This window comes from Crocodylus siamensis, chromosome 4 (genome assembly GCF_052110815.1).
Source record: "Crocodylus siamensis isolate JL-2025a chromosome 4, ASM5211081v1, whole genome shotgun sequence".
Taxonomy (NCBI): Eukaryota; Metazoa; Chordata; order Crocodylia; family Crocodylidae; genus Crocodylus; species Crocodylus siamensis.
Genome location: NC_143398.1, coordinates 147,057,983 through 147,076,017, shown reverse-complemented (window position 1 = coordinate 147,076,017; position 18,035 = coordinate 147,057,983). Strand labels below are relative to the sequence as shown.

Sequence of the window (18,035 nt, the reverse complement as noted above, 5' to 3'; positions counted from 1 at the left end):
ACTAGAAAATGAATTTAGATTGTAAATTTCAAAAGTTGGAATAAAAATGAAACATTTTGGAAAATTCAGCAAAAAGGAAACTTATGCTTCACTGTTCTTTGTCAAAATGGTGTTTATCTACAGAGTCTTGCTTCATCTGTTAAATTAGGGAGAAAAATATTAATCTTAAGTAGAGAGCAGTGAAGCAGATCAGTTCCTGTTTAGTACTCTGAAGTCTTGATTAGCATATTAATTCTGTTCATACACAATGACAGTCACTTACAACTTGGAATTTAAAAAACTATTCCAAAGAGTGGTTGTAGTGCTTTTATGATGTATAGATTTAATAGTCCAGATGGAAGGTGGTAATGGCTGCTGATCCAACACTGACATTATTAAAGAAGTTTTCTAAATAATGCAAATAACTACCTCAAGATCCAAACCTAGCTTAGGGTTCTATCATCCACTTCTGTTATCCAAAAAAATTAAATATGTCAGTGGCACTTGCATTTAGACAGCAGAGATGTGTGTGTGCATGTGTGTGTGTTGACATTGTAACTTATACTGTTGGCTTTAACTTTCTTTTTCAATAGCCTTTTATTGAAGACCTACATTGTACACTAGTAATTATTTTTAAATTTAAATGTAATGTTTAATTGTCACATTTGAAGTGCATGTGCATATATTTTCAAGAGCAGCTTGTCTTTGTATGTATTTGGATAATGGTCAGCGAAGTCTTCTGTTGAAGTAATGAGAATAATGGGAAGAAATGGCAATTTCAAAGCTAGGGAAAGAGGCAGTTTAATTAGTAGTACAGGCAGTCCTCAGACTTACAACATAATTGGTTCCTGAACACCGTGTCTTAAGTCGAAATGTTGCAACTCAGAACTAATTCTCTCACAAGAAACAATGTTATAAATGGGGGACTGGTTCCTGAACCAAGGCCCAGTACCCTGTTTTCACCAAAAATAACCCAGTATTTTGTACTGGATCAATTATAGATGAGTAATATAGGTACATTATTGTATTTATATTGTAAATATCAATCATATTGATTTGGAAGGACTTCTTTGAGGTGACTTTGCTGGACTTTTTGAAAGGCACTTAGTTGGACTTTTTGAAGGGTTCTTGGCTGGAGTCTTTTCAGGAGTCTTGGCTGCAGGCTTTTCTGGAGTCTTGTCTGCTTTCTTAAAGAAAGTGTCCGTGGAAGTTTGGACAGATGTTCTCCAGGGAGATGAGCGATGCAATGAACTTGTTCACTGGCGTGGCGTCGCATCGGATCAAGCATTGTAAAGTTGAAACTGACGTCATAAAGTTGAAACGGTGTCAATTTATAAACATTGTAAGTGCGAAATGTTGTAACTCAAAACATTGTAAGTCGAGGACTGCCTGTATTATGTAGAATGTATGAACATAATATAACAGCAAGAAGAAGTCATTAAAATGATACAGGAGATAATCAGATAAATAATTTAGCAGTACTAGGAAATGAGCCAAGCTATAGTAAGGAGGTAAACAGAAAATTCAGCAAAAAGAGGGGAAAGGGAAATGCAGACAAAATATCCAAGGTGCATTGAAAAGGTTCATATTGTGATTCTTTTTTTTCACTTGGCTTCCTGAACTCTAGTCCCTGATTAAATAAATATTACTGCAACATTGGTCCTAATGAACACTCAGCTAGCAATCTGATTTTTTTCTCCTATGAGGTCTAGGATGTTCTTAATATATCTCTACAGTGCTTGTGCATATGCAGAATTTCTCAGCACAGTAGAAAGTGTTCATCTTCAGGGGTGGATCCAGGGGGGAGCAGTGGCACAGCTGCACCCCTCTTTTGGATTAGCATGTACCACAGGAGCGTCCTGGGACTTTTTAAAGCTCCTAAGATAGGTGAAAATCCTCTCTGTCTTCCCCTTCCTGTTCAGAGGCATGCCCCCTTCCTGCCTCTTCCCTCCCTCCCTTACATGCCTTTCCCCACTGTCTCCAGGGTTGGGGAAGGCACCAGAGCTGTTTCTGCTCACTGCATAGAACAGTGGCGAGGAAATAATTTGGGTGGAGGGCTGCTTACTGAGTTTTGGCAAGTCATCAAGGGCTGCATGATAGGTAGCCAAGGCCAGATAAATGTTAATTTTCTAAAATTTTCAGGGGCCCTGCGGGCCAGATAGAATGGCCTGGTGGGCCGCATTTTGCCCACCCCTGGCATACAGGCTGGGACAGGGACAATGGCAGCAGGGATACATGGGGGTGTTCCCCTTCCCAGTGCTTGCTCTGGGACTGGGCAGGGTGGAGGGAACTAATCTCCAGCTACCTTGTTGCCGCTGTCACCTCCCTAGCTGAGCCCAGTCTCTGCTTAGTCTAGTTAGCTCTACAGCTTTCCTACCCCTGAATAATGGGAAAAGGAGAAGCAGTAGGCAGAGGAGTGGGAAGTATGGAGGGGTGAGGGGAAGAGGAGTACTGGGGACATGTGTCTGAGCAGGAGAGTGGAGGGGCATTTTCACTGGCTTTAGGGTCTTAAAAAGTCTCCAGCAGCTCCCACCACACAGTCTGCCCCCCAGTGGGGGCAGAGGAGGTGGGGATCAGGGGGTGCAGCTTCCCCTGTAGTGTGCCTTGCTGTTCCTGCCCCTCCCTTTGGAAAATCCTGACTTCATCCCTATTCACTTTAATATTTTCTACAGTCTTTTATCCTAACTTGAAGCAGTGGGTCAACACTTCAAACCAGGGGTGATCAACCTTTGCCCATGGGCCAAATATGGAGCCTGGAATCTGGCCCACAGGGCTCGCCACAGGTTGGGAAATTTGGCAGTGGTGGAGCAGTGACAGTACTGCCAACCCTTCTCTGCTGCCAAAATTCCAAGCCCTGGGGAGTGGGTCTGAGCTAGGCCATGACCCTCCCCTTGCACAATGAGATCAGAGCCCAGCTATGACCTCTTCCCTTCAAGCCACTGGGTGGGGCTAAGCTGCACCCCCATCTCCCCATGGCTCAGGATACGCTTACTCCCCCCTGACACACAGGGCCAGGTTGGGCTAGGCCATGTCCCCTTCCTTCTGTAGGGCCAGACCATGTCCCCTCACTCTGTGTGACTGCTTCGGGGCTGAGCGCCCCCAGCCTCCCTCCATGGGGCCAGGTTGATGCTGACCCAAGCACCCTTCCACCATGCAGCTGGATCAGGGCCAGGCTGCTCCTCTGCTCCCCTCTGCACAGCCAGATGGGACCCTGCCAGATTTGAGCTACAGAGGGATTGAGCACGGCCCATCTGGCCCACTGCTCAAAAAGGTTGTGCACCACTGCCTTAAGCAGTGTGCACTCGAGCACATCCAGCTTTGAGGTAAAATGCATGAATGCAACTAATGCATACATTCAAAAACCATTAGTTAAGGTCCAAAAGATCAGGAGAATGATCTTAGAAAATTCCTGTCTTAGAAATGCTGTTCAATTCATCCATGCACTTATCAGGAACTTTTTCATATGTTCCAAAAGTTACACAAACAACGTAACCCTACCAGACCCCTTATATCTTAACTTTGGGACCCTCATGAATGAAATATTATCTCTGGAAGATTTCTACAACATCAAATTTCTGGATACCACAGTCCACATCTGGGATGGCATCCTACAAACCACTGTATGCAGAAAACCAATGAATTCTCTTAAGTTCATAAGACTGACAGCTACCCCAGACACACTAAGAAAGCTATAAACTGTAGTCAGGTCCTCAGATATGACATCTGCTCAAAAGAACATAAGAATTGCAATTTACTGGGTCAGATCATAGGTCTGTCCTGCCAGCATCTTTTATCACACGGTGGCAGAGAGTGGATGCTGAAAGGGAGAGTGAATTGGGTATGACCATGGTTTTTTCCTCTGTTCCTCTCACTTGCAGCCTCCAGCATTTTAAGGTCAAGGAACTTCTGATTCAGAGATTATATCCCTAACTCCTGTGCTCAATAGCCACGGATGCCTTTTTCCTCCAAGAATTTGTTCAGCCCCTTTTTCGATTTAGCTAAAGCAGGGTTGGGCAAAATGGCTGATCCAGCTGGCAGCCAGACTCCATTTCCCGCAGCCCCTGCCCTCATGGCTTATACTGGTCTCCATGGAGACCCAAACCACACCTGCATGGGAAAGCTCAGGCTGGAGTTGCCGTGGAAACCACCCTGAGCCACGCCAGCGGTGTGCATGGCAGAGCAACGCAGGGGGCTGCTCTGGAGCTGCTGGGAATTTGGGATGGGGGCAGCTTGCTTTGGAGCCAGGGCAGAGCCATGATCGTGCAAGCTACAGATCACGACTCTGCCCTGGCTCTGGAGCAAGCTGCTCCCATCCCAAGTTCCCAGCAGCTTCGGAACAGCCCCCTGTGCTGCTGTGCTGTGTGCGCTGCCAGCATGGCTGAGGCTGGTCTCCATGGCAACCCCAGCCTGAGCTTGTACATGCAGGTGTGGCTGGGGTTGCTGTGGAGACCAGCACAAGCCATGCGGGCAGAGGTGGCTGGAAAATGGAATTTCGGCCAACTGGATCCGGCCTATGGGCCAGACTTTGTCTGTTCCTGGGCCAAACTCAGCTTCCACATTTGGTGGCAATGAGTTCCATACTTTAATTCCACACTGTGGGTGCATTTACACATGCAATTGATGTGAAGCAGTAAACTCCAGAGTAGTTTGAGTCTGAATCGACTGCTCCCAGGCATTGCATCTGCACATGAGGCTGGGACAGCGGCAATTTGAGCTGGGGCAGAGCAGGTCCCTGGCTGGCTGGGCTGGCTGGGTACAATTTACTCCTGTGGTTAGTGTCTACAGCATTTCAGCGCAGTAAAATACTCTGCTGTAAGATAGTACTCTCCCCGATAGTACTACCTTACAGCAGGGTTAATTAGTGTACTGTGCCCTCATACTGGTGTACATGTAGATGATGACACTTTACTGAGGAGCTAATTAGTCTGATCTGCAGTAAAATGCATATGTGAATGCACCCTGTGTGAAAAAGAACTTCCTTTTGTTAGTTTTCAACTTACTACAGTTTCATTTTGTGACCCTTAATTCTAGTATTAAGAGAGATAGTAAATAATAAATCTTTATTTACTTTCTTTTGTCCATTTAGTATTTTGTAAACCCTTATCATGCCCCCCTCAAGTGACTCTTTTCTAGACTGAATAGGTTTAGCCCAGGGGCAGGCAAAGTCTGGCCTGTGGGCCAAAATCCAGCCCACTAGGCACTTTTATCCAGCCTGCAGTGCCCTCCAACAAATTGTGCCTCACCCTCCCATCCACAACGGTTGGAGTGAGGTGCCTACTTATACACCCCCAGGCCAATATGCCTTATTGTGCCTTATTCCCCACCTTGTGGGCAGAAGGGCCTGGCTCAGGCAGCACTCAGCTTCCAGGTAGGGCTGCTGCTGTTGCTGCTGCAACCACCAGGGACCTGCTTCCCCAGGGTCCCGCTGGCTCCGGGCAGCAGGTAGGGAAGCAGATGGGGTGAAGCTGCAGCTGAGTGGGAGTGTGGGGCTGGCAACAGAACAGAGCCCATGCCCAGGGGGGTGGCATCAGCACAGAGCTCAGGTGGGCGGTATGGGGACCTCCCCACTCACTCCTTCCATGGTGCACACCTCTGGCAGGCAGTGGCAGCAGCAGCAGAAGGCAGGGGCACTGGTGCCCAGTACTACTGCCTGGTGGCACACAGCTCCAGCCAGCACTGCATATTGTGGCGAGGGGCACAACCTCTGCCGAGCCGTCTCTATCACTGGCACTCCCCGTTGCGCATGTGCATCCCCAACACTCATGCAGCATGGGAGAGAAGTCCCACACTAGAGCCAACTGCCTGTGCTGCTCCCGACCACACCAGAAGTCAGGAGGAGCCCTGCCCCCTGTTTCCACACGGAGTCCCATGAATTTTTTAAATATAATTTGGTTTTTTCCTAGTTCCAAGGTAGTAACTCCCTTGCCAAAAGTAGTTCTTCTGGGTGCAAGGGGAGGGAATTCTGGTGGCAAAAGTCAGGGGTTAGGGGTGGTACTTCCAGTCCCAAGATGGTGACCAGGGGGTAGGGCACCTGCCAAGGGGCAGGGCTACCCATGTGGCCTTTGGAAACTCACTAAACCCTGCTAAGCAACCCTTCAGCTGAAATAATTGCCTGCCCCTAGCTTAGCCTCTTTAGTTTCTCCTCATATGGAAGCCTTTCCATACCACTGATCATCGTTGTTACCCTTCTCTGTACCTTCTCTAGTTCTTCTGTATCCTTTCTGAGGTGTGGGGACCAGAACTGATCACAGTATTCAAGCTGTGGCTGCACCATGGATTTTTAAAGGGGCATGATACTTTCAGGTTTGGTTACAGTTCCTTTCTTATAATCCCTAACATTTTGTTTGCCTGTTTGATGGCTGCTGAGCAATGAGCTGATGTATTTAGCAAACTGTCCACAATGACTCCCAGATCTCTTTCCTGTGTGGTAACAACTAATTCATCATTGTGTAGGTATATTTTGAGTTATTTTTGCCTATATGTATCACTTTACACTTAGCTACATTGAATTTAATCTTCCATTTAGTTTCCCATTTTCTAAATTGTGCCAGACAGTTCTGTAGTTCCTCACAATCCACCTTGGTCTTTACCACTTTGAATACTGTATTTACTCAAATACAAGATGAGTTTTATTCCCCCAACTGACATTTTATAATGACATACAAAGACATTTTTCTAAACACATCGTCTGTCATTAGACTGCTGCCAAAGCTAGGCAAACATGCTGATGGGACCTTTTTTTTTGGGTGGCATCCTATGTACAAGCCCCAAAGCCTTGGAGTTCAGATGGCCCTAGTCTTGCTTACTCCTAGCCAAAATCTGCAAAGTAGCTAAGGGAAAAGTGTGAAAGCAGTACTACCACAAAATTGATGGGAACCTTAATTGATGTGCCTAATCTACATATACATTTTGGAGCATCCCCATGCTGAGCTGTCATGCTAGGGTCACACTAATCATTGGGCCCAGCCCAATGAGGTGTGTGGCAAATTATGAGCCTTTGGTTTTGGACACTTGCTCACTTGCATTGACGAGCTGTATTTGACTCTAGATCTCTATGGGCTGACAAGAGGTAAGGCACTCCTGGATCTGGTACTGGTCAAAGGGGATGATCTAGTCAGCAATCTGAGGATCGAAGGGGAGCTTGGTGATAGTGATCACAAATTGATAACTTTCTCTATCCATCACAAAGCTGGCAAATCATTAAGCAATGCAGAAATTTTTGACTTTAGGAAAGCTGACTTTCACAAGCTCATGAGGTTGGTTGTTGAGGCCCTGAGAGATCATTATCTGACAGGGAGGGTAATCCACAATGACTGGTCGCTCCTTAAGGATATAATCCTAAAAGCACAAGGGAAGTCCATTCTAGCTTGTGGGAAAGGTAACAAAAGGGCTGGGAGACCCCTTTGGCTCAGTAGGGAACTCATGGACCTCCTGAATCTGAAAAAAGCTTAAAACGGATGGAAGTTGGGAATTACCACTAAGGAGGATTGTGCAGCACTCACCTGCACCTGTAAGGAGTAGACCAGAAAAGCCAAGGCTGAAACAAAACTCAAACTAGCTATGGGAATCAAGGACAATAAAAAGTCCTTCAAATGAGGGAAGCTGGGAAAAAACAAGGGCAGCATCAGACTTTTGCTGAACCAAGTAGGGCAGCTGACAACTGACACCCTGGAAAAAGTTAATGTCAGTGATTACTTTGCATCAGTTTTCCACCAACCCAAGGGAATCACCTTGCCTGACAGGACACAGGGCTACTAGGGTAAGAATGAACATACACCTTTAATTGGTGAAGATCTTGTGAGGGAACAGCCTGAGAGGCTGAACATCTACAAGTCAGCTGGCCCAGATGGAGTGCACCCAGAGTGCTAAAAGAGTTGGTTGATATCATAGCACAACCAATGGCGAGTATATTTGAGAACTTGTGGCACTCAGGAGAGGTTCCTGAAGATTGGAAGAGGGCCAATGTGGTGCCTATTCAAGCAAGGAAGAAAAGAAGATCCAGGAAACTACAGGCCAGTCTTTTTTACCTCACTCCCTAGAAAGATCTTGGAAAAAACAAAGAAACCATGAACAACAGGCTAACAGACGGCAACATTTTGAGCGATAGCCAATATGGCTTTGTTGTAGGTCAGTCTTGCCTGACTAATCTCATTTCCTTCTATGACCAGGTGACGCATCACCTGGACAAAGGAGAATAGGTTGATGTCATATATTTAGATGTCAAAAAAGCCTTTGACTGGGTCTCCTGTGATGTCCTCATGGTAAAATTGGGGAACTGCAGCCTCGCCAACCTTACGGTCCAATGGCTGGGGAACTGGCTCATGGTCTGACCCAGAGAGTAATAGTTGATAGAACCAAGTCAACATGGCACATGGTAACTAGTGGCGTCCCTCAGGGCTCAGCACTCAGACCAGTACTCTTTAATATATTCATAAATTATCTGGATTTGAATAATTTATGAATATATTAAAGTGGTCTGGCTAAGTTCGCAGATGACACCAAAGTATGGGGAAGCGTGGTCATACTAAAGGATAGGTTGACAATTCAGGCTGACTTGCACAGGCTCACAAAGTGGGCAGATCAAAACCTGATGACATTCAACATGGAGAAATGCAAAGTGCTCCACCTTGGGAGAAAAATCCCACATCATATTTATAGGCTTGGCAGTACTACACTTGCTAGCACCATGACTGAAAGAGACTTGGAGGTCATGAATGACTGTCACAGGATCAAGGAGATGTCCTGTGACTAATATGGGGTTAAGGGACTGCCAATCACTAGGGGCAGCTCAGGTGCCGGTTGCCGCAGCAACCAGACAGGTCAGGTGACCAGAAGGGGGCAGGACCGGGCCTTCATAAACAGCCCAGGCCGGAGCCTAGGTAGCAGTTCCCCTCTGGCAGCCGCAGGAGCAGGAGTTCTGTGGGTGAGCTGAGCAGCCTGACCACTCTGACTGGCCGCAGTGACGTAGGGGTAAAGAGAACTCTGACGGAGGTAAGAGAGAGCCAACATAGAGCGGAGCTGGGTTTATGAGCTCGGGGGCTTATGATTGTCTTATGAGCCGGTAGGCTTCTTGTTTATGTTGCAGCTGCTTGGCTCATGTTTTTGTTATCGTTACACTGGAGGACCGGGTGAGGCTGTAGGGGTGCGAGGAGGCCTCATGGGGGCTCCCCAGTAGCTTGGGGGTTCCCGGTGCCCAGTGGGGCACAACAAGTGGTGCCAGTGGGGCGCAGCTGTTTGTGCTGGAGAGGCGTGGTGTGCGGGGTTTCGGACCCCAGCCCATGAGGGTGGCAAAGGCCCTAGAGGGGGACGAAAGGCTCCAGAGAGGGCGAGGAGTGGGGGAAAACCGCAAGACAGGCCCAGTGGGGCGAGGCCTGGGCACAGCAAGCCCATAGGCACCGGTGGAGGGGTGTAGGTTGCAGCAGCAGCCCAGGGGCGCTGGTAAAGGGGTGACAGGTGCGTGACCAGCCCAAGGGTGCCAGTAAAGGGGTGCCAGTGGCGTGATAGGCCCATGAGGACCGGATAGGGGTGCTGGGGTGTGACAAGCCCCAGGGGGTGCCCAGTGAGTGATAGGCCCGGGGGTGCCAGAGAGGGGTACCAGGGCAGGATGAGCCCAAGGGGCGCCAGAGAGGGCGCTGGAGGGCAAGGACAGAGCAACGTCCAGGAACAGCTTCAAGGCTTGGGGCGTGCTAAAGGGGAGGTAGGAGGCACGCATTGCCCATGAGGCTGGAGGTGTTGGAGCACCCCACTTGGAATGGAGGTAATACCAGTGCAGTGTCAAGGTGAAAGTAGGCAGCCTCCCTTACTGAACTTAATAAGAACAAAGACGTGGCGGGCGAGAAGAGGGTGATGGATCACTGTAATTGACACGGCAGGGGGTGCTAGCGGGCTCATGGCCGCTCACAGGCCCCACTCCGTGACAATGACCACAAGATGAACATGAGCCACCAGTGCGATGCCGCAGCCAGCAAAGCAAATAAAACTCTGGCATGCATCTACTGATGCATCTCAAGCAAGATCCAGGAAGTCATCCTCCTGCTTTACTCAGCCTTGGTGAGGCCACAGCTGGAGTACTGCATCCAATTCTGTGCTCCACACTTTAGAAAGGATGTGGAGAAGCTTGAGAGAGTCCAGAGGAGAGCCACATGCATGATCAGAGGGCAAGAGAACAGGCCTTATGAGGAGAAGCTGAGAGGCATAGGACTCTTTATCTTGGAGAAATGAAGGCTCAGGTGTGATTTAGTGGTAGCCTATAAGTATATAAGGGGTTATGGCATCAGGAATTGGGAGAATGCCTGTTTACCATGGGACCCCAAGGAAAGACAAGATCTAATGGTCACAAACTGCTGGAGGACCATTTTAGACTGACCATAAGGAAAAACATCTTTACTGTCGATTCTCCAGAGTCTGGAATAGACTCCTCCCAGAAATGGTGCAAGCACCTATTCTGGATACCTTTAAAAAATGCTTGGTTGCTTATCTTGCTGGTGTGATCCGACCCCAGCTGATTTCCTGCCCCTTGGGCAGGGGGCTGGACCCAATGATCTTGCAGGGTCCCTTCCAGCCCTAATGTCTATGAAATCTGTGACTAATATACATAGTGTGAAGAGGAGAAGAGGTATGTAAGTAGCTCCCAAAGTACTGCTGGAAGTGTGTTTATGAAACACCTGTGCTAAAATGTGCAGCAGTCTCAAAAAAATGGGAACATGCATCAGTTCTGGAACTAAGTCTATAGGTACTATATGCAAATTACTACAATCACTTAATTTATGGGTTTCAAATTTTGCTTCTCACTTCCACTGTTCAGGGAGAACAGGGTCTCATAGTAAGGAGAGGGGGAAGGGGCTGCTAGGGGAAAAAGTTGAGGGGAAGTAGAGCAAAGGACTACCTGATTCCCCAGACTTATTTTCCTTGCTGTAGCAGTGGGAAGGGGGACAAATTCAACAGGGGCAAGTGCAAAGTCCTGCACTTAGGACAGAAGACTCTCATGCATCTCTACAGGTTAGGGACCAACTGGCTAAGCAGCAGCTCTGAAGAAAAAGATCTGGGGGTTACAATGGACAATAAGCTGAATATGAGTCAACTATATGCCCTTGCTGCCAAGAAGGCTAACATTAGTAGGAACACTGCAAGCAGATCGAGGAAAGTAATTATTCCCTTCTATTCTGCACTGGTGAGGCCATATTTGGAGTACTGTGTCCAGTTTTGGGCTCTCACTACAGAAAAGATGTGGACAAGTTGGAGAGAGTCCAGTGAGAGCAAAAAAAATGGTTAGGGGACTGAGGCACATGACTTGTAAGGAGAAGCTGAGGGAACTGGGCTTACTTAGTCTGGTGAAGAGAAGACTGAGGGGGATTTGATAGCAATCTTAGACTATCTGAAGCGTGGTTTCAAAGAGAATGGAGCTAGACTATTCTCAGTGGTGACAGATGACAGAATGAGGAGCAATGGTCTCAAGTTGCAGCAAGGGAAGTTTAGTTTGGATATAGGACGAACTCTTACTAAGAGTGGTGAAGCACTGGAATGGATTACCTAGAGCGGTGGTAGAATCTCCATCCTTGGAAGTTTTTAAGGCCTGGCTTGACAGAACCATGGCTAGAATGATCTAGTTGGGGATGGTCCTGCTTTGAGCAGGGGTTTGAACTAAATGAACTTCTGAGGTCCCTTCCAAACCTAATTTTCTTTGATTCTATGAAATTCAAGGCAAATCTCCTATAATTAGATTCTATACCTGGAAAATGATAACAAATGTGTACATTTTCCATATAAAGAATCTAATTATTTGGGAGGGGGGTGTCATCTTATAATCAGGGTCATCTTCTGTTTGAGTAAATATAGTGGTTTTGCATTGTCTGCAAATTTGGACACTTCATTACCCACCCCTTCTGGATTGATGCATGTTCCCATTTTTTGAAACTGCTGCACATTTTAGCACAGGTGTTTCATAAACACACTTCCAGCAGTACTTTGGGAGCTATTTAGATACCTCTTCTCCTCTTCACACTATTTCACATATTCAGAAATGATCTAGAAGGGGTAAATATGTGAAATAGTACTGCTTCACACTATGTATATTAGCCACAGATCCCTGGGGGACCCTACTGTTTACTTCTTTCCACCCTGAAAATTGACCCTTTATACTCACTCTTTGCTTCCTATGTTTGATCTGATTTCTAATATACACATGGATGTTCCCTCTAATCTCATAGCTACCTACATTAGTTAAGAGTCTCTGATCGGGGACCACATCAAAAGCTTTTGGGAAGTCCAAATATGTTATATCAGCTGCATCTCCCTGATCCACCTTCTTAACACCACCAGAGAACTCCAGTAGGTTGAAGAGGCATGATTTCTCTTTGACAAAGCCATGTTGATTCCTCCTGAGCACGTCATGTTTCTCTAAGTGCTGAGCAATTCTTTTTTAAATTGTTTCTACCAGTTTTCCAGGAACAGAACCCTCCAATCCTCTGGTACTGATGCAGTTTTTAGTGATAGATTACATACCACAGTTAGGAGTTCAGCAGTTTCCAATTTTAGCTCCTTCAGGACCCTAGTTTTGAATGTCATTGGGTGCTGGTGATTTGCTGCTGGTTCCTCTTCAACCTCATCCATTGAAACCTCAATTTGGGTTGGCTCCACTGTCTTGTCCCTAGAGAGGGACGTATCTAGTGACAGAATTTCCCTAATATCTTTCCCAGTGAAGACGGATGCAGAGAATTAATTTAGTTTCCCAGCAATGTCCCTATAATCTATTAGAGCCCCTTTTACATCCTGATCATCCAAAGGCCCAACTGATTCCCTGGCAGGTCCTCAGCTTCTATTGTATTTAAAGACATATTTATTGTTATCATCTGTGTCTCTAGCAAGTTTCTCCTCAGAATTTTTCTTAGGGACTCGTTACACAATGATTTTGGGTAGCTCCTGGAGCTCTTAACTCCTGGATTGTCCCCACATGAACACCTGAAACTAGTTTTAAGCACTCATGCATATCAATGTTATGCCACTTCAAGGCAGGAATATCTGATCCATGTTACCCAGTTTGTGTTACACTAAGGTGTATCCACTCTAGGCTACACTTTAATGTAAATCCCCCCCCCCCCCACTAGCCTGGATCAGGCCCACTGCTCACCCTCCCCAGCATCCCAGATAACCCTACCCTGCTGCTCCCCCAGGACAGACAGTGCAGGTGTAGGGGTGGGGAGTGGCAGGAGGGAGTCCCAGGGGTGGGGGGCAAGGGACAAGTCCAGAATGGGGGGAGGGGGGGTGTATAATTCTTACCTGTCAGTCCTCTAGGCATCTGTTGGCCTGAAGCGTGAGTGCCCCAAACTTGAGTTAGCACTAACACTGATTAACATTTGTGTGGTTCACAGTGTAAGGTGCGACAAGGAGCTTATCTTGTTTTATTATGGTTTTACATTTAATTTTCCAGAGTTTATGCTCTTTTATTTGTATTTTCCTCATTAGGATCTGACTTCCACTTTTTGAAAGAAGGCTTTGTTCTGCTTATTGCCTTTGTAACTATGCCATTAAACCATGTTGACTTTCTTTTGGTCCACTTTCCATTTTGCAGTATGCATTTGCTCTGTGCTTCCATTATGGTGTTCTTAAGCAATTCCCATGATGCTGCTTAGAAATTCTTCATCTCCTTAGGGATCCCTTTTAACTTCTGTCTAACCAACTTCCTCATTTTGGTGTAGTCTCCCTTTTTGAAGTGAAAGGCTACTGTGGTAGATTTTGTTCCTGTCTCCCCTCCTGCATGGATGTCAAACCCAATTGCATTGCGGCCACTATTGCCTAGTGGATCAGTAACACTCACCTTCTGCACCAGATCCCATGCACTACTTACAACTAGGTCAAGAATGGCCTTTCCTTTTTTTTTAGGTTCCAGGACTAACTGCTCCAGAAAGCATCAATAAATTTGGTCTCTGCATCCCAGCCTGATGTTAGATTAACCCAGTCTATTTGTGGGTAGTTGAAATTCTCTCTCAGAATAATGTTTGCAACACCCACTTCAATCTGAAAAAAATGACTTTACCTGGCAAGGACACTGGAGCAGAGAAATAGGCCGTATCTTTAAACAAGACACACAGATACCCAGCCATAACCAACCACAATACAAAATTTACAAAACACTTCCAGAAGATAGACATGGGAACAGGAATTCATAATCTTACCAACAGTAAAAAAAATCTGGACTTAATATAAATAGGTTTAATGAGCTACAAATTCACTAACAAAAACTGTTACTAATATCCCTGCCTGTAACAGGTAGCAACTAGCCTTTCCTTTGACTGGTCTTTCTCTGACAATAATTAGATTGCCTATTTTACTGCACTACTTTTATATTGTAAGGGCCCCTAACAATACCTCTTTATTCCTAGTTCACAATTCTTCTTCATCTTTCCGAGAAGACAGTCTGCATTTACATGGAATCTTTTCTCTGCTATCTAGCTCAACCTGCATCTACCTTTTTCTTAGGGTGAAGTTACATGATATTCTTAAACAATATCAAGGGCACTTGAAATGGGAGCGTCCACATGTTAAAGCTCATTAAGTCATGCTAAGTGGCCTCTGAGCACTTCAAAGTTACGTCACTCAGATGAGAGTTAACTTTGGGCTGTGCTATCCACCTCACTTGAGGGTAAATTTCAGTCTGCTTTACAGAGATGAAACAAGCGATTTGCAGTCCTCCAGCATCCCAGGATTCACTGCTCCCAGATTTCCCACGAAACATAAATACCCAGAGCAGTGATAGAGCCCAGGTGTTCTGGCTCCTAGCCACACCTCTGCCTACCAGCCCTCTATAGAGGCAAATGAGAGCTGTGCAGGCAAGAAACAGTATTAATCCTTAACACACAACTGCTCCCAGCATGTTCAAACTTGAACACCGCTTAAGGTTCCATCGATATTTTTTTTTTTTTTAGTGTGGTCTAAATGTAATGTGTAACCGTTAGACATGAGGAAGAGTCTAGTGCCCTCCTGATCCCAGTCTGCTCTGAGAACTGGAGCCACCCTGCTTTGAAAGTCTTAGTGACCTGCCTTTCTTAACAGAAACCTTCTAGGCTTGCAGGATTTAAAAAGATTTTAACCCCAGTCTCCATTGTCTTAAGTGGGCCATTGTGCAGGAAGGTGCAAAAGCCTGAAAGGTTTTCCAACTATACAGGTGGTCCAGTAAAAGATATATCTTAAAATCCTGGGGTTTAAAAAAATTGGAGTTCTTATTTGTAGTTTTAAGTTTGAGCCATTTTAGGAGTTTTGTCTTTTTTCCAAGCTTTTTCTGCAACTGTGAGGGTTTACATTTTTAATTTAAAATCAAAATTCTCAGTTACCTGACTCCAGGATCTGGTGGTTTACCAAACAACATACCATCAAATATCATGGGAACCTCAAATAATGAGAGTTGGCAACAAGCATTCTAATGTACATTTATATATCCAAGTCATCCACATAGGTTTAAAAAGTTGGTTCCATGTATTTTTACAAAGTAATTGTAATATTAAATTTTGAGTTTTAACTAATAAGAGCTCCACCTCCCTTGTCTTAGGCAAGCAATTGTCTTATCTCCCAGCTCTGACTCGTGCAACTGTGTAGCAGCCATGGTGTAGTAGGACCTGGGAGCTCCCTGCTGCTGGGGCAGGGGGACATTGTCCTCACCTGGGCTCCAGTGTTTCATAGTTTCTAGAGTCAGAAGGGACCTGAGTAGATCATCTAGTCCGACCCCCTGCCTTGGCAGGAAAGAGTACTGGGGTCCTTGGAGCTGCTTCCCAGAAAGGCTCTCCAGGGCTAAGTTTGCATTAGATTTCCAGAGGAAATCCTTTGGGTTGCTGCACTCTTGCTTCTTGGCCTGCCATTTTCCTTTTCCTTCCCAGGCACAGTGCTGTGGAGGTGACTAACCTGCATTTATGAGGATTTTAGAAGTGGAGGGAAAGAAGAATTAAATTAGTAGAAGAAGCAGAATTAACTCTGGGGGCGGGAAAAAAATCCCAGTTGAGAGCACCAGCCTATGTGATGTACATGGGGGGGAAAAGAAATAATCATATGTATAAGGCATATTTGCTCCATACAAAAAGATGGGACTCCTGATGTGTGATTACCCTAGCCCCTGGCAGCTGCCACTTGTGTCTGTGCCAGTTGACATGTATACACTCCATCTGAAGTTTGTCACTTAACAAGTGAGATTTGTTAAGATTTCTGGTGGGGATTTTTCATAGCAGATGTTTTTCTTTACTTACCATTTGTTTTAATTATTCCTGATGTTTTGCCTATCACATTGCAGGCTTCTTCAAAGGAAAAGAAATAAGCAGTTGTCATAACAACAAAGCTCTTCATTACCACAGGAACCTTTGACAGCTCTATTTAAAACTCAAAGAAAAAATTAAAAGAGAAACCTGACCAATTATTTGTATCAGTCTGATTCATGTTCTTCTTAAACAGATTAGTGCCTTCTCCCAAAATTACAACATGAAGGAGAGTGTGTTTATGAATCTGCCCCAATAGCAGGCAGCTTCTGGGGGCAGGGAGCAATCTCGCAGCCCTTGCCAGAAGACAACTGTCTCCTGGCCCTGTGCTCCCTGCCAGCCCCTGGCTGTTTCAGGGGGCCAGTACAGTACCAGCGGGGGCAGGAGCAAACTGCTGCCATGAACAGCAAATCTGCTCCTGCTTCCCTGCAAATGTAGACATCTGCCCAGGGTGGGTTTACTCCAGAATGAGTAACTCTGGAGTAAACCCACCACAGAGCATTTGCACATAGACATGCCCTGGGATACTTTAGTACAGTATGAAAACTTGATATAAATGAAGCCTACAGTAAACTAAACATAGTACTGTAGTCTCCAACCCTTTTATGGGGAAGATCAGTTTTTATTAGTAAAGGGCACCCCAGGATGTACTGCATTCACCCACTCCCTGCTCACCCCACCTGCACTTGGGGTGAGGCGGCAGCAGCACAGGTGGGGGAGGCACGGGGCCCCTGGGGCCTCCACTGAGCTGTGTTCAGTAGTGGGAGTCCCCTCTCTACACCCCTGGGCTACCAGATCTTCCCAGACCCAGCTGGGCTGTGGCTGCCCCCATGTGAGTCCCCATTGTTGAAATCAGCTGTGCTTGCACATGGCCAGCTGCAGCAGGATTCAAGGCACAGCAGCAGCCGCCTCTGCCACCTCTGCCCCTGTAGAGATGGGGAGGGTGCTCCCCCATGCTCCTGGAGGAGCCCCTGGGCTCCAATCCTCCCACCACCCGGCTGGGCTGGGACCCAAGTTACCTTCCCCTGCTTCTGGCTGGTCCACACAGTCAGTTGCTCATCATGGGGGCCTCTATCTGGCCCCGCCCCTTCCCATCCCCACAGATTGACCTGCTGGGGCTGGCAGGTGTGTGCATGCCCAGCTTTCCCCCCAGCCCAGGATCAACCTAGACAGGGCTGCCTGTCCCATTTTCAGGCTCTGGGGCCCGGGAGCATGGCCACCTCCCCTTGCGGGGTCTGCTCCCTACTGGGGTCTCTGGCGCGCCAGCTGCAGGAGCTCCAGGCCACAGTCCAGAGACTGCGTGCCATCAGGAACTGCGAGCAGGAGACAGACTCCTACTGCCAGGCCCTTCTCCCCTGGGAGCCACAGGGGAGAGCACCGTCTCCCTCCAGGACTAAGGAGGACTCTGGGACCTCCTGCTCTGCCCAGTCAGGGGCATGGACCAAGGTGGTCAAGGGCCCTAAGGCCTGCCGCACCAGGGCCCCTCCCTCGCTGGAGCTTAGCAACAGGTACACACCTCTTGCAGCCCTAGCAGAGCCTGCTCAGTTGCCAGCTCCCACAGGCAACCCAGGCTCGACCGCAGCCACTGCCCCCACTCCCCCCAAGTCAAAGCGAAAGGTGTTTGTTGTGGGAGACTCCATCCTGCGGCGCACTGAGGGGGCAATCTGCCGCCCCGACCCCTTAGCCCGGGAAGTCTGCTGCTTCCCGGGGGCCCGCATCCGAGACATTGCGGAGAGGATCCCACAGCTCCTCCGGCCCACAGACCACTACCCCATGCTCCTTATTCATGTGGGCACCAATGACACGGCTCGGAGCACCTCC

At 47.1% G+C, this 18,035-nt stretch overlaps 1 protein-coding gene across 9 annotated transcripts in view; it reads left to right on the top strand.

Moving 5' to 3' along the window:
* MPP3 (MAGUK p55 scaffold protein 3) overlaps window positions 1–18,035 on the top strand; it is a 140,531-nt gene that overhangs the window by 81,969 nt on the left and 40,527 nt on the right. The window lies entirely within an intron of this gene.